The sequence below is a fragment of the Heloderma suspectum genome, chromosome 4 (assembly GCF_057233095.1).
Source record: "Heloderma suspectum isolate Gila_16-S chromosome 4, 16-S_ref, whole genome shotgun sequence".
NCBI classification, from domain to species: domain Eukaryota; kingdom Metazoa; phylum Chordata; class Lepidosauria; order Squamata; family Helodermatidae; genus Heloderma; species Heloderma suspectum.
Window position 1 is genome coordinate 280,686,270 of NC_139461.1, and position 6,908 is coordinate 280,693,177.

The window sequence follows — 6,908 nt, forward strand, 5'->3', positions numbered from 1 at the left end:
TTTGACAGTTGGTTGGCCACTGTGTGAACAGAATGCTGGATTAGATGGACCCTTGGTCTGATCCAGCATGGTTCTTCTTATGTTCTGGTGAGAAGGTAAATTTTGGCTCAGTATCTGAAGAGGAGTGTAAATAAGACATCCCCCCCCTCCAGGCCCACCCATCCGCCAGTGTTGAGCACAGCTGTGAGGAAAAAGGGCTGTGGGTTCTAGTAACTCGCATTTATTTTGTAAGGAACTTGAGGCACAGAGAGTTAGATTATTCAACACTTCTTGATTCAGAGCCAAACAAAGGGCCTTGCTTATGGCAAAGGGAATTCAGTTCACCCCTAGTCACCAGGAATACGATGTAATTTTTCAGTGTTTTTTGAAGGCACAGCTTGTGATATGGCATGGGATTGGCTTTAAAAAAGAAGCCAAAATTCCCCTGGACTACTGAAAGCCCCTTTCCAAAGCCAATGCTGCCCTTTAGATCCCAGCTCTTATCTGTAGAATGATTTCCCCCCTCTGAGTATTGACATTGCAATATATATATTTTAGCATGGGATTCTACATGTCTGTGTCCTTGTGAATGTTATTTTTTTTAAATACCTATGCTACCTCCAAACTGCAGAAGTGTTCACTGGACGAATTCTGAGGATATTGCATAAATGTTACTCTAATAATTTTTAGAAAAGAGTACCTGGATTTCTTGCTGGCTGCAAGGAATACCAGCAGATGGTGCTATGCTTTTGCGCTATACTATACAAAGAATGTAATCTAATGCTATGCCACCCCCCCCCCCCAAAAGATGGCCAGGGAAGGCTGGTGGCTCTGATGTCAGTGGGGCAGTGAATCCGCTGCAGGTTTCAGACAGAACCAGTCAGAACTCTAAAGGTGCTAACCGAGGTGCTTCTGCTCAAACCCAGGGCATATTCACTGCCCCACTGATATTCGAGCCACCAGCCTCCACTGGAGATGGCCACCTTTTTTTTTTTAACTTGTTTGCTTGCTAATGAATATTTATTTCTTTACATTTCTGCCCTGCCTTACCACACAATAGTGTCCGAGATGGCCAACAACAAATCAGATACAACACAACATAAAACAACCATATAAAACATTGTGTGTGTATCTGTAACTGTGAGTAACTGCCAATTAAAAACAAACAAACACTGAAAATAAAACGGTGTTGTCAGGGTTCTCCTTATCACCTGGGCCCCCTAAGCAACTCCTTAAGGACCTCTTGCCTCCTTAAGAGTCCCACGTTCCTTCTTTTACCTTCCCCTTCCCCATAACATGGGGTTTAGCCTGTAGATGTGGGGTGGTTGACATTCTAGACATGGGGTTTAACCACAACAGTTTACCAGTGAATTCAAGCAAGCAAGTTACAACGAACGTTATGTACACAATAGGGCTGAGTGACACAAAAGGCATTAAGAGAAAATAAAAGCTACAAAACACAAGTTCCTTTACCCTAGCTGTACTTAGACTTTTCCAGGCTGCTTCTTCCTGCTCCCTCTTTAGGTTCTGGTCTCCCTGACTCTGCTCTTACAGGTTCTCTCACTCTCTTTATACACGCTCCTCCCTCAAAACCAAAACTACTGTTTCAAACCTAAATTAAAATGAAACTTAACCAGGGAAATGAAACTACTCCTCTCAGGGATATCCCTCCCCTCAAAAACAAAGAAACAAACAAACAAACCTCCAGGCCTCTAGTCTTGAGCCTTTTCTTTTCCTTGCCTCTGTAGGCCTGAAACTTCCACAGATGTATAAAACAAGCAGGTAAAAAACCTAGGGATGTCAGAGAATTCTGCCACAGACTCCAGTGAGGCCAGATTCTTTGGAATCCGCCCCCCCGGAGTCTGTGGCGGAATGGCCTCCCCCCCCCGCCACCCTGCGGAATCCCCCCAGGACGGACCTACCTGGTGGAGGATGCGGCGGTGGCAGCAGATGCGGCGGTGGCAGCAGATGCAGCGGTGGTAGCTGAAGTGGCGGCAGCAGTGGCTCTGGCCGCTGCCAGGCTGCTGCGGCCGCAAATGGCGGCTGTCGTAGCAGTCACCATTTGTGTCCCTACGCTAGCCCATGATAGACTACGTATATATTTTTGTAGCTTATCATGGCTAAAGCAGGGATGCAAATGGCGCAGGGGACGCCATTTGCATCCCTCCTTTAGCCGTGATAGGCTACGTAAATATATACGTAGCCTATCACGGGCTAGCGTAGGGATGCAAATGTGTCCCCTACACAGGACACCATTTGCGTCCACAGCACTCTAGGGGCCCTGCTGCGGATTGGCCCAGCTGGCGGCTCCATGGACTGGCCGCGGAGCGGAGCCGGCCAGGCAGGATTCCAGGGGGGAGGAATGGATTGCCTCCCCCCCCATCGAGGATTCCAGGGGGAGGGATGGAGTGCCTCCCCCCCCCACGGATGCCCCTCAATGGAGCCAGATAGGGGTTTCGTACATCCCTAAAAAACCCAGATCAACAGGTCACCTAATTAAAAACAGCGGCAGCAGAAGAAAAAAACTGATTGAGTATACAGGCCAAAGGTCTGATAAGGTTTTTACCTATCCTTGGAAGACCACCAGAGATGGAGCTAAATGGGCCTCTCTAGGAAGGATGTTTTAGAGCCGGGAAACAGCCACCAAAAAGGCCACTCTTGAGTCACTCCCAAATGCACTTCAGTCATTGGTGTGGCAGACATAACCACCTCTCCCAAAGATCTTAAAACCCAGGCAGGTTTGTATGGGAGAAGGTGGTCTTTCCAGTAACCTGGTCCCAAACTGTTGATGTCAGTTGATATTTCTAGAATTAGCTCAAGATAACTGCTCAATGACGTCTGATGGCTAGATGTAGGGGTGGGCGGATCACTCACCATCCATTCCGCGACAGTGTCCATGGGGGGGGGGAGGCGATCCATTCCTCCCCCCCGGAATCCTCCAGGGCTGCTCCACATCTGGAGGATTTTGCGGAGCCACACTCCTGCTCTGCAGCGCTGGCGATACGGTAATGGCGTCTGCCATTACCGTATTCCTTGGGTTAATACAGCCGCAAATGGTTTAGTGGACACCACTTGCAGCTGTAAGGTGCTGGTTTTTATGTAAATAGAGCTGTAAATGGCTGCAATTAGGCTAAACACAGGGTGTTATGGCCACAAGTGGCGTCCAATACGCCATTTGCATCTGTGTTAAAAACATAGACGCAAATGGTGTATTGGACGCCACTTGTGGCCGTAAAGCCCTGTGTTTACCCTTATTGCAGCTGTTTACGGCTCTATTTACATAAAAACCAGTGCTTTAAGGCCACAAGTGGCGTCCACTACTCCATTTGTGGCTGTATTAACCCAAGGAATACAGTAATGGCAAACGCCGTTACCATATTGCAAACGCTGCGGAGCCGGAGTGCCATTCCGCAGGGAATCCTCCGGACTTGGAGGTAAGTGGGGCCGTTCCACCGTGGATTCCGGAGGCCAGATTCCAAAGAATCCGGCCTCATTTGAGTCCGCGGCAGATTTCTCCAACATCCCCAGAAGATAGTGGGTTGGATTCCCACAACTCTATGACTTAGTCATGCTTAGAATAGACCTATTGAAATCAATGAGACAATTTAGTCATGACTAACAGAAGCCTAATTGATTTCAGTGGGTCTGCTCTACTCATGACTAAGTCTGGATCCAACCCATTTTCTTCAATGAACTTTGATGGCTGGTGGCTACTGAGTGAAGACACCCCCACCCCCACATTCACATACACTTAAGTGGGAGTCAGAGAAGCAGTTGGTACTAGCAAAAGAGGATAACATTTGAGTTTTGCAGCTGACTTTCAAGAAGATTCCATATTGTGGAACTCTGTTCTATTTGTCTGCTAATCAAGATCAATAAATGAATATGGGGGGGGGGTCCAAAATCTCCAGTGCCCTCTCTTCATAAAGAAACGACGGCAGAACTCCAAAACCACCCAGTATGTTAGGGTATTTTCACATGAGAGGCTAAAGTGCTTTTTTGTACAACTGCCTTGTGCAACATGATCATAAAACCTGCACTGGCTAGAATGTACAATTGATTTCTCTCCTACATCAGCATCATTCGCATGTGACAAAAATAGCACAGGAGAGGCTCAAGTGAGATTTTAAGCACCTCATGCAAAAACACCCTCAGAATAGGGTTGCCAGCTGGCAAGGGGAAAACAACAACACAGGAGTCTATCATGCTTTTGTGCCTTTAACAGCAGCTTGATTGTCAGCAATCAATGGCGTGAATCTTTTGTGGCATGAAGTTAAGCACAATCTCTTGTTAACAATGGGCAGAGCAAAAAGGCTCAGAATGAGGATGACCAAACATGTGCTAGAGCAGAGGTGGGCAGAAAGTAGATCTCCAGATGTTTTGGATTTCAGCTTCCAGAATTGCTGATCATTGGCCATGCTGGCAGGGGCTTCTGGGAGTTAAAGTCCAAAACGTCTGGAGATCTACCTTCTGCCCACGTCTGTGCTAGAACACATAATAGTGCCTCTAGCTTGGCAGGGAAACCAGCAAAGAAGGCTTAGTTTGCTGCTTCCAATGCATCTTCTAGTACCTGGCCAGGTGAGTTATTCCATGTGGTTTGAAGTTTGGTTAACATCTATCCTGGTGAATGGGGTGGTAGAACCCACGGAATGTCATCGTGACCAGTTATCAAGGCATTTTGAAGGTAAAGTTGCTTGTCTCCGCAACAATCTTGATGCCATTTTTGTTGCGGATCTGATTTTAGTGTCCAGTGCGCTGTCTGGTTTAGATCTGTGGAATCGGTTCCAGGTACTGAGGCCAGAGAATGTGGGCAAGGTGCTTGTAGTGACTTGGCCAACCACAGACCCTCTTCATTCCTGGCCATCTTGGCTGGCTTGAGCAAGTAGGACTAGGGTGTTGTTGACCGAGTGGGTCTAGGGTGTGGTAAATGCTTCTTTGCACGAGGGAGCAGTGCCTGCCAAAATGGAGGTAGCATAACCAGTCTTGAAAACCCCCAAGCTGGACCCAGGGTTACATGATACTGTCCAGTACCAAATACTCTCTTTCTGGGTGAGGTGCTTGAGTGGGTGGTGGCAGGTCAGCCCTAGGTGCTCTTTGAGGAAACTGATTATTGAGACCAGGAGTGGGCAATTTGTGGCCCCCCAGGTGTTTTGGCCTACAACTCCCGTCCTCCCAAGCCAGCATACCCAAAAGGTTGACAGGAATTGTAAGCCAAAACATCTGGAGGAACAAAAGTTGCTCACCACCAACCTAGACCCATTCCAATCTGGTTTCTGGCCTGGTTTGGGGGCAGAATCAGACTTGGTCGCCCTGATAGATGACCTTTAGAGAGACAGGGAGAATGCATTTTTGTTGATTCTCCTTGTTCTCTCTGTGGCTTTTGATCCCATCAGCCATGGAATATTCTGAACTGGCTCTGTGGGTTAGAAGTGGGAGGACCTATCGTACTGTGGTTCGATCCTACTTGCAGGGTCAGTTTCAGAGCATTGCTCTGAATGACTGTACAATGGTCTCGTGGCATTTGCACTGCAGGGTGCTGCAGGGTACTATCCTGTTCCCAATGCTGTTCAACTTTGATATCAGGGGTGCTCAACTTTTCTGGGCTAAGGGCCATATCAGGAAGTGCAGGGAGCTGGGGGGAGGGGGAACAAATGAATGTGTACACACACACATATACACTCATACACACACACACACACATATATACATATACATGGAAATAGATACACACATGCTGTGAGGTGGCAGAAAGGCTGCTTTGGGGGTCACTGAGGGAGGTGGAGGTTAAAACCTTTTCTACCATTACCCCAGCGACCCCAACAGGCACTGGAAGCAGAGATGCCAGCTAGTGCGGGGTCACTGGGGGGAAGTGGCGACCCCAGCTGGCATAGCTGCTTTCATGTTGCTGTTGTTTTTATTTGTATGTATGTATGTATTTATTAACTTTATTAATCGCCCATCTGGCTGGTCACCCAGTCACTCTGGGCGATGTACAATAATAGAAACAGTTTAAAACAATACAATTCTACATGAAAAACATCATATTTCTACAAATACCCTAACCCACCCCAAATGCCTGCCTGAACAACCACGTTTTTAATGCATGGTGGAAGCTCATTAAAGAGGGGGCATGGCAGAGTTCCCTAGGGAGGGAGTTCCACAGAGTGGGGGCCACCACAGAAAAGGCCCTCTCCCTCGTCCTCACCAGCCTAGCTGTCCTGGCTGATGGGACAGAGAGAAGGCCATCCAAGGCTGAACTTATTGAACAGCCTGTCTGGTGTTGCTGGAGTCGCTCCTTAAGATAGGCTGGGCCGGAACCATATAGGGTTTTAAAGGTCAAAACCAACACCTTGAATTTGGCCCAGAAAACAACTGGTAACCAGTGCAACTCCTTCAGCATAGGAGTGATGTGATCTCACCGGCAGCTGCCTTTAATCAGGGGAGCCGTTGCATTCTGTACCAGCTGCAGCTTCCGAACCATCTTCAAGGGTAACCCCACGTAGAGCGCATTACAGTCGTTGGCACAGAAGCAGCAATGCTGGCTGCTGTGGGGTCACCAGGAGGAGGAAGAGAGGAAGCTGTAGCTTCGAAACTGCAGTGCACCAGTGTGGAAACTGCAGCTAGTGCAGAATTCGCTGGTTAGGTTTGCTGAGTGAGGCAGCCTACCACAAGCATGTTACACCTTTGTTCAAAGAACTGCATGGCTGCCAATATGTTGCCTGACCAAGTTCAAGGTGATGCTATTGACATTCAAGGACATAAACAACTTGGGACCAGGATACCCGAGGAACCAGAACACTCAGGGCCGGCCCAAGACATTTTGCTGCCTGAGGCAAAGAACAAGATGGTGCCCTCTCCCATTCCATGAACAAAAGCCAACTGGACCATTTCTTCAAGACTGACAATGGAACAGCATCCTCCACTGCACC

At 48.0% G+C, this 6,908-nt stretch overlaps 1 protein-coding gene across 1 annotated transcript in view; it reads right to left on the reverse strand.

Moving 5' to 3' along the window:
* The window catches only part of SYS1 (SYS1 golgi trafficking protein), a 62,781-nt gene that overhangs the window by 14,134 nt on the left and 41,739 nt on the right, over positions 1 to 6,908 (reverse strand). The window lies entirely within an intron of this gene.